Here is a 10466-nt window from a genome sequence, read left to right on the forward strand (position 1 = left end):
TGTAATTCTGTGATCATGCTGCTGCCTTTCCAATGTTCTTGTCTCTGTTCCAGCCATTTTCATCAATTACATGGAAGGAAGAAATCAAACTCATGTTACGGAATTTATCCTCTTGGGACTCTCAGACCAGGGGGCGCTGCAGTCACTGCTCTTTTGGCTGTTCCTGTCCTTGTACTTGGTCACCTTCACTGGGAACCTGCTCATGATCCTGGCCATTATCACAGACTCCCGCCTCCACACGCCCATGTACTTCTTCCTCTCCAACCTGTCCTTTTCAGACATCTGTTTCACCTCCACCACCGTCCCAAAGATGCTGCTGAACATCCAGACGCAGAGCAGAGGGATCTCCTACAAAGGTTGCCTCAGCCAGATGTACTTTTTCATGCTTTTTGCAGGAATCGACAACCTCCTCTTGACAGTGATGGCCTATGACAGGTTCGTGGCCATCTGTCACCCATTGCACTACATGGTCATCATGAACCCCAAGTTCTGTGGCATCCTGCTTCTGGGATCCCTGTTATTGAGTGTTCTTGTCTCTCTGTTACATGACTTGCTGATTTTGCGACTCTCTTTTTGCACAGATCTGGAAATCTTTCACTTTTTCTGTGAACTTAAGCAGGTGATCTAACTTGCTTGCTCTGATACCTTCCTCAATGACCTGGCGATGTATTTGGCAAGTGGACTTCTGGGTGTTGTTCCACTCACTGGCATCCTCTCCTCTTACTCTAGAATTGTAGCCTCCATTTTGAGAATTTCATCAGTGAGGGGCAAGTATAAAGCATTTTCCACGTGTGGGTCTCATCTCTCAGTTGTGTTCTTGTTCTATGGTACAAGCCTTGGTGTGTATTTTAATTCTGCTGCTTCACAAACCTCCAGCACAGGTGCCATAGCCTCAGTCATGTACACGTGATGATGCCCATGCTGAACCCCTTCATCTATGGTCTCAGGAACAGAGACATCAAGCAAGCCCTGAGAAAGCTCTTTAGCCGAGAAACATTGTCTGCATGTAGGATTCTTTGTTTCAGGATAAAGACTTGAGTAACAGGGCTTAAAACCCTAGAAGACCTAGATCATGATATTTGTATCAGTTCATAGGCTGGCAATGCGCATTTTTTCTCCTTATTAGTTAGCTGTAAGTTTTCATACATCACAAGCAACTATTTTGTCTGTAGCTTTTTAAAGTTCATTTATTTATTTTGAGCAGGATAGCAAGAATGAGTAGGGAGAGCCAGAGGGAGATTGATGGAATATCCCAAGATATGTCCATGCTGTCAGCGCAGAGCATGAAGTGGGACTCAATATCACAAACGGTGAAGTTTTGATCTGAACCATAATCAAGAGTTGGACTCTTATCTGGCTGAGCTACCCAGGAACCCCTCTACTGAATTTCTTTAAAACTGTTTAGTCATCGTATTAAATTCCATTGCACGGATTTTTAGAGGAAAATTTTAATGTGTATTCATTTTTTGAGAAAGAGATAGAGAGAGAGAGAATAAATCAGAAGTAGGCTCCAGACTCTGAGCTATCAGCACAGAGGGTGATGCAGGGCTTGAAACCATGAATTGTGAGATCATGACATGAACCCAAGTCAGACGCTCAAAAAATTCAGCTACCCAGGTGTCCCCATTGCATGGATATTTAAGAACATATACATAATATAGCAAATTGAGTACTTATAATGTGATAGGAGGAGCCAATGGAGTAAATGTGAAATGCTTTTTCTCTGGGTTGAAAGCAGGTGTCAGAGTATCTGCTTTTCGAGGAAAATCATTGTACCTATCACAGGTTATATACAAGTTTCGAGAGTTTTAAGTCAATCCACCTTGGAAGGAGATCACATCTGCAAGAGCCTAGGCACCTGGAACCTTCTGTGATTAGTTTACAATAATCCACCTTCACTATGCAGTCTCCAGTTTCCCCTCACACAGTCCAAAACATAAATGAAGTGTGAAGGTAATAGAAATTGCAACTCCTGATTTTTCAGGCCTTGATGGTGGCATTCTTGGTGATTTTCCCAGGGATGCATTATTACTTTTCTTTTAATATTTGGTAGACAGCAGCACTGTCCTGTGATTTCCCTCAGCACCTCCTACCATAATAGACTCTTCACAGATCTCACACACAATATGGCTACTCTGTCTATTGCCACCTCCATCTTTTCTAATTCTGCATCCCAGAAATTAGGCAGTGAGAACAGGATGCAATTATGGACTTGACCTGTGGCTTGTGGGACAGAATAAGATGAATGTCTCTTTCTCACCTACCCTAGAGGCCCTCATCTGGATTGTAAGCCATAATGGTAATTTTCTATTCCCTTATTCACAGTTTTCCAGGTAAATATCCACAGGTCCTTTCAAACACTAGTATTAGTATGCAGATAAATGTTCATGGAACTATCTCTCAAAAAGAAACAGGGAAAGCAAGAAGAAAGGAAGTAATTAAGAACAAAAGAATAAAGAAGAGAGCTCATTTGTAACACTTGCCAGTTTCCATGGTATAATTACTCTCATCTTTTCCAATATCAAGGTACCAATTTTAGTTCAGACCACAGTCCTCATGAACCATTATAAGCTAGCCAGCCCCATCACCTCAGAGCCTTTGGGTTGGGTTTGGAGGAAAATGTAAAGTAATTGTTGCCATTTTACAGCCTTCTGTCAGGTGTAAATAGTCACATCAGTTGAGTATTTGGGGCAGTGAACAATCTCAGGACTGATAGGTAGAGATTATGACCCTTCATTGTAGTGACTCAGGTCTATCTTTTCTTCATGATTATTAGAGTTGATTGTGTTTTTGTTTTTGTTTTGTTTTGCTTATATTTTTATTTACACAAATTAGATAGGCTATTATTACTAAGCTGCCCATCTACTTTTGTTTCTTGGAGACACCAGGATGAATTTGCCATTTGCAAAAATCCATGTGGATCAACCAGTGTTGATGAGAATGATTAATTCTTATGCACTATGAATAACATGCCTCAAATGGTTTGGGACTGCTGTCATGGCCTCTGGCAGTTCAGGAGGGGCTGAACTTTTGACAAAGGCATTTCAATTTTAGCAGGTCCATGGTAAGTCTGTCCTATGGGGGAGAAGCTCTGTAGAGTCTGTCAAGGAAAACATTATAGCCCTCCCAAGCTATTTCTCAATGATCTTATGAATTTTATGTTGTCTGAAACTTTAGTTTGGGTATATTTGGGGTTGATGTATTGAATCACACAAGATAAACCCATCACAATGCCCTAGTCTCCTTGTACTTTGGATTCCTTCCTCTACATCATATTAAGGTATTTATGGCATTGAAATTCTTTTTTTCCTTAAAGTTCATTTATTTCCTTTGAGAGAGAAGAGAACAAGCTGGGGAGGAGCAATGAGAGGGATAAAGAGAAAATCCCAAGCAGGCTCCACACTTCCAGACCAGAGCTCAATATGGGTCTTGAACTGACATATTTTTAGTTCATGACCTGAGACAAAATCTAGAGTAGGACGCCTAACTGACTGAGCCACCCAGGACAGATGAAATTCTTGTGGAGAATGTCACTCTTTTTTCATCATTTTTCAGGGTAAAAGATATATGTAATTTATTATTTTAAACATTTTGAAATATGCTTATGCATCATTAAGTACTTTCTCACTGTTTAGCAACCACCACCTCTCTCTGTCCCCAGAACTTTCTCATCATCTCAAATTTAACTTCCGTTTCCTTGTAATAGTAAATTCATATGGCAGAATCCCTCTTCCCCACCCCTGTCTCCCACCATCCTACCTTCTCTCTCTCAAACTGATAACCTTGGTTATCTCATATATGTGTATTTGTATAATATTGGTCCTTTAGTGCTGGCTTCTTTCAGTTAGCATAATGTTCATGAGGTTCCTCTGAATTATAGCCTGTGTCAGAATTCCATCCACTGAAAAAGCTGAATGATGTTCCACTGTATGTGTTCACCACACTTTGTTCAGATTATCGACGGACATTCACATTGTATCTACACTTTCGTTAGTGTGAATAAATCTGTTATGAAAATTGGTGTAGAAATATGTGTTTTGCTCACCACTTTACATTCTTTTTGCTCACCACTTTACATTCTGGGCATATAAGTGGGTAAATAAACAGCTGTGAAACTATTCCACCAAACAATAATTCTGGGTTTACATTATTGAGTCACTGGCACACTGTTTGCTTCAGCAGCTGTGTCCCTTTTTATTCTCATCAGCAAAGCACCACAGGGTTCCAATTTGTCCACATCCTCTCCAACACTCATCTTCGGTTTTAGTTTTCAAATAGCCATCCTAGTGTGTGTGGTGTGGTATCACGCTATGGTTTTTACTTGCATTTCTGTAGTGATTAGTCATGTTGTGCATCTTTCATGTGCTAAATACCCATTGCTCTATATTCTTGAGTCCATTGTCTTTTATTTTTTTTCAAAACCAGTTTCATGTATTTTTTCATGAATTTATTTTTTATTGTTTTACATTTATTGATTCTGAGAGAGAGAGAGAGAGAGAGAGAGAGAGAGAGAGAGAGAGAGATCACGAGCATGAGGAGGGGAGCGGCAGAGAGAGAGGGAGAGAGAGAATCCCAAGCAGGCTCCACGTAGTCAGTGCAGAGCCAGATGTGGGGATCAAACTCACAAACTGTGAAATCGTAGCCTGAGCTGAAACCAAGATCCAGACACTTAACCAACTGAAGCAACCGGGATCCCCATTGGTTCTACTTTTTAAAATTTATTTAGAAGTTTTAATTCCTGTATAGTTCACATACAGTGTACTGTCAGTTTCAGGTGTATAATATGGTGCTTCACCACCTCCGTAAAACACCCAGTGCTCATCACAACAAGTGCCCTCCTTAATCCCCATCACCCATTTCTCCCATCTTCTTCCTTCCCCTCTGGTAACCATTAGCTGCTCTCTTTTTTTCTTGTGCTCGTTTGTTTTGTTTCTTAAATTCCACATATGAGTGAGATCATGTGGTATTTTTCTTTCTCTAACTGACTTATTTTGCTCAACCTTATGCTCACTAGCTCCATCCAAGTCTTTTCAAATGGGAGGATTTCATTCAGTTTTATGGGTGAGTAGTATTCCATTGTATGTCTATACCAGATCCTTATCCATTCATCTATCAATGGACACTTAGGCTGTTTCCATTATTTGGCTACTGTAAGTGATAGTGCTAAAAACATAAAGGTGCATTTATCCCTTTGAATGAGTGTTTTTGTATTTTGGGGGTAATGACTCAGCAGTGTGATTACTGGATTGTAACACTGTTTTCTGTCTTCTAAGATTTTATTTCAGTTCAAGTTAGTTACCATATAGTGTACTATTGGTTTCAGGAGTAGAATTTAGTGATTTTTTGCCTGCATAGAATATGCAGTGCTCATCACAAGTGCCTCCCTTAATGCCCATCACCCATCCAGTCCATTCCTCATTCAACTCTCCTCCAGCAACTCCCACTTTGTTAACTATGGTTAAGAGTCTTTTATGGTTTGGCTCCGTCCCTGTTCTTATCTGATGTTATTTTTCGTTCCCTTCCCCTATGTTTGTCTGTTCTGTTTCTTAAATTCCACATATAAGTGAAATCATATGATATTTGTCTTTCTCTGACTGACTTATTTTATTTGGTTAGCATAGTACACTCTAGTTCCATCTACATCATTTCAAATGGCAAAGCAACAAGAGTTATTCTATTTTTAATGTTTTGAGGAATTTTCATACTGTTTTCTACAGTGGCTATACCAGTTTTTATTCCTTCCAATAATGAAAGAGGGTTCCCCTCTCTCCACATCCTCATCAACGTTTTTTAAAATATATTTTAAAAAGTTTTATTATGGAAGTATGGATTCATTGTATGGCACACCTGAAACTAATATGACACTATATGTTAACTAGCTGGAATTTAAATAAAAGTTTTGCCTTTTTCTCTTTAATATTAGAGAGAGAGAGAGAGAGAGTGTGTGCAAGTGAGAGAGGGGGGTGAGGGAGAGAGGGAGAGTATCAAGTAGGTTCCATGCTCAGTAGAGAGCCCAACATGGGGCTTGATCCAACAACTCTGGGATCATGACCCAAGCCGAAATCAAGTGTCAGACACTTAACTGACTGAGACACCAAGTTGCCCCAGCACTATTTTTAAAATTGAATTGTTTGTTGTTTTCCAAGAATTCTTGAAATTCTGTACATAGTTTGAATATTAATCTATTATCAGGTGTGTGATTCGTCAATAGCTTCTCCATTTCGTGGGTTGCCTTTTCATTTGGAAATAGTGCCCTTCAGTGCACCAATACTTCTGATTTTGCTGATGTAATTTTTTCTCTAGTTGCCTGTGTCTTTGGTGTTACATCCAAGGAATCTTTGTCAAATTCAGAGTCATAAAGATGTACCTTTATGTGTTCTTCATGTGTTTATTTACAGTTCTACTTCCTACGTTTAGATCTGTGATACATTCGGAGTCATGTTTGTTGATGGTGGACAGAAGGGTCATTTTCATGTTTGTGCATGTGTATATCCAGGTTTCCATTACCATTTCTTGGAAAGGCTGTCTACTTACCATTGAAATGTCCTGGAAGTCTTGTCAAAAATCATTCACTTGTAGGTATGAATTTCTAAGCTCCCTCCTGTTGCATTGACTTGTATCTTTGTTTTTATTGTTGTTGTGAGAGCTGGTCATTTAAAAATTAAAGTGTGGTAACTCTGAGTATTGCATTTTCCTCTTTCTCCAGTCGTTATTTTTATGAAGTATACTTTACAGAGTTGTATTAATTTCAGGTGTAAAATGTAATGCGTCAACAATTCTATGCACTATTAAGTGCTCATGGAGGTAAGGGTACTCTTAATTCACTTCATCTATCTCATCCAGCCACAGCCACCTTTGTCTCTGGCAACCACCAGTTTGTTCTCTGCATTAAAAATCTGGTTTTGTTTGTTTGTTTTTTTTCCCATGTTTGTTCGTTTGTTTTGTTTCTTAAATTCCACATGGGAGTGAAATCAGTGTTTGTCTTTCTCTGATGGATTCATTTACCTGAGCACTGTACCCTCTAGGTCCTTCCAAATTGCCAACTTACATAACTTTTATTATTATTTTTTTTGCTCTTCAAAGGGGTCCATTGATTCCCTATTTTTCCGTCTACAGTTTTCTTAGACTATTGTAGTAGCAACAGTCTGTGTCTACCATTGTCCAAGGATGAATTTTCCACAGGGAGAGCTTGATCCTGGACATCCTGTCATGAGATCTGCACTGACATTCAGATATTTTCATCAATTTGTGTCAAGCCAATAGTCAAAATATCAGCATATCTACTCTCTGCGTGCTGTCTAACTGCTCAGGGTCATGTTTGAGTTGTCATACTTGCCTCCCGATCATTGGTAGCAAGTATGAAGTATTTCCTACATTGGCTGCCCAGATACTTCCTGTTGGAGTGCTCTTACCCCTTCACCCACATCGAGACTTGGGACAAGTATTCGCTTGTTTGTGTAGACTTCACTCATCTCTTTTGGAAAAGTTGTCTATGTTTGTATTCTCTTCATCAGGTGCCACTGCCTCTTCAGGTTAGCACATTCATTTACTTTTTTTTTTTCTCTTGCTCTGTTGAGAAGGGACCATTTTTTATACCTTTCTTCCTTCCTGTGATGTGGTTTAGTGTCTACTGTTAAACAACTGCTAATGAAGTTGTTAGTAAGATGCTTAAAGAAGCAAATGGTTGAGTGATATCAAACAGACATTGCCTACATTGAAGGAGAAAGGAGAAGCAGGAGAAAAGAAGAAACACTGTGGAGGCTGGGAGTTCCATGATTGTGAGCTAACAGATGAGTACAGATGGGAGCAATAAGAGAGTTAGGGGACACAGAATCCTGCAAATCCACAATTCGATATTTACGATGGAGTGCTCTGACTTATCAGTGAGAAGCTCTAATGACAGGGAGCCTCCTTCTGGGATAAGAGAGTTTAAAAGGATAAGAGACAATCAGGGAATGCCAAGGCTATGTCCCAACACTTGGATAAGTTAGCATGCTATTTTTGTCTCCTAGCTCCAGAGACCCAAGTCTCTTACATGCAAGAGAGACAAAAGAATATTTCATTAATGAGACTCATGGGGATTAATTCCCTACAATTACAGAAATCGAAAATGCTTTTGCTGCACCCAGGAAGCCGACTCCTATAATCTCAGGTGATATGAGCACATAACTGTTTTCTAGAGACTTCCCAAGTGGGGCCATGTCTCTTCCCTTCCTAAGGATATAACTTCCAACCACATCACTCATCCATGGGAGAGACTGGGTCATTGATCTCACGCTGTTCTGTGCTAACATCTGGGTGAGCCACGGCCTCTTCAGAAGTGCTGGGGAAATGAGTTATGGTGGGAGGGTCCCCTTGTATCGGTAGTTATTTTGGGGCCTCAACAGGGACAATAAGTTGAGGAGAGTTTAGTGATGTCAAGCCCTGCCCATAAGGCTTTGATTGTGTAGGGAAAATCTGGATGCACTAAACCATCTCTCCCTGATCTGTCTCCTCCGGAGTTAGTGCTTCATCAATGGGCCTTCATCTCCCAACAGTCTTTCCTCTGTTTTCATTGCTGCTTTTCCCATTGTTGGGAGTGACTATTTACTGTTATTGAACCATTTGTTAATTGTAGTCATTCAACAAACATTTTTCCCCCAGCAATTATTGTGTGGTAGACACTACTATTTCTGTGAATAGCTAAATGACTAAGACAGTGTTTCTTCTGTCAAGATCCTCACTGTGTAAACAGAGTGAGAGATGTAAAAAGGAATAAACATGATAATGAGAGGTTGCATTGAAATCTGGGGAAGTAGATCCACTAACGTTGTCTCTTTGTTTTATTTGTAATTGTTTTCAAAAAAGAGGACTCTTTTGCAGGAGTCAGTGAGGCTTCACAGAGAAGCCTATAGGTGCTGAGCCTTGAGAGGGGTGTTGGGGTCTTTCCATGGAGACGAAGGGTGTGAGCAGTCCAGAAACAGCAGAGGGGGAAATTTAGGGATTAAGTAGAGTGGGAGTTGTGCTGCTGAAATTAGAAATACCCTTACTGTCTGACCAACAGTCAGGAGCAGGGTCTGCAAAATGAACCCAAATGAACCTGACTCGGTAGGCAATAGTCAGGTTAAGAAACAATCTTACACTTTGGCTAAAAGGTTGAAATTGAAATCTGAAATTGTGAAGTGTAAGTGCTGTTTTTATGTCAGGGGACAGCTACGACAAGGTTTTGTCTATGGAAAAATGACCCAGGTTATATTGAGGAAGAAACTATTGCTGCATTCAGAGTGGGAGAGGGTTGTCAAGGGATAGAAACAGCACCAGGCACAGAATGGGTCTCGGAGGGGTGGAAATCGTGAATCCAGAAATTCAGATGAATTTTTTCATTCATTCTTAAATGTTTACTAGAAACAATGCAGATACCGTATAGTCATTATTTCATTGAAAAATTTCAAAAACTGTACGTGGTATGATTATTTAATGTTACTGATGGGAAGAGTTACTGACAGCAGCGACACTGGTCATACAGGGCACCTACCAGACTCTTTGGGACAATCTCAGAACACGGTGTTTCCAAAGATTTTTTTTAATTCAATAATAATTTTAACTTTAATTGGCTTTCATATTTGAACAGTGGTACATTTACAAAACAAACTTGCTGTGATTTTTCAGACAGTTCTCATAAGCTCCTTTCCAGTTTCTCCTATTATGAACACATCCTCTCTCTTACACATATTACTTTTAATCGTCCTATCTGTTGACCTTCCACATGCAGTAACTTTTTCCTCAGTCTTCCTTTGTTCTTGAAGCAATTGATAGTGCTAAGAGTACTGGTCAGGAGTGCTGTGAAAAAAAATCTTCTTTTGGGCTTGCCTTCTTCTTGTTCTTGTTCTTGTTCTTGTTCTTGTTCTTGTTCTTGTTCTTGTTCTTGTTCTTCTTCTTCTTCTTGTTCTTCTTCTTCTTCTTCTTCTTGTTCTTCTTCTTAATGAGAAGACTGGGACATGGATGTTGGACAAGGAGACTGGAGAGGGAAAAGAGGCATGTTCATTTCCTGACATCAAGGGTACACATTATCAACATGACTATTTCTCATTGGTGTTGATATCAATGTCCTGGCTGACATAGGATTTGTCAGATTTGTCTTTCCCCTTTCTTTCCATCTTGTCCTCCTGTAGGAAGTTTCTATGCACAACCCCATCTTTAAGTAGTGGTAGTTATCTCACACCTCCTTAAGTGTAGAATATTTCTGTAAATCATTAGTTTTCTTCTACACTGGAGATTGTGTCTTCCATATTTTTTTCAATTATTTACATTAAATACTCTGTGTTATAACCCAGTACTACTTTATTTTGTTGCTCACATTGTTTCAGCTTTGTTAAAGGAGAGCTCCTTCAGTTACTGATATGTCACTATGGCATGTCCCAACATTCTTGGCTCTTTGGAGGTATCATTTCATTACTGTCTTACAGGAGAAGATGCTTCAGCTTCAC

General features: G+C 39.7%; 1 pseudogene; it reads left to right on the forward strand.

The window, feature by feature from the left end:
• Nucleotides 1-70: 70 nt before the first annotated feature.
• LOC122486561 lies at nt 71-1038 on the forward strand (annotated as a pseudogene).
• The last annotated feature ends 9428 nt before the right edge of the window (nt 1039-10466 follow it).

This window comes from Prionailurus bengalensis, chromosome A2 (assembly GCF_016509475.1).
Source record: "Prionailurus bengalensis isolate Pbe53 chromosome A2, Fcat_Pben_1.1_paternal_pri, whole genome shotgun sequence".
NCBI lineage: Eukaryota > Metazoa > Chordata > Mammalia > Carnivora > Felidae > Prionailurus > Prionailurus bengalensis.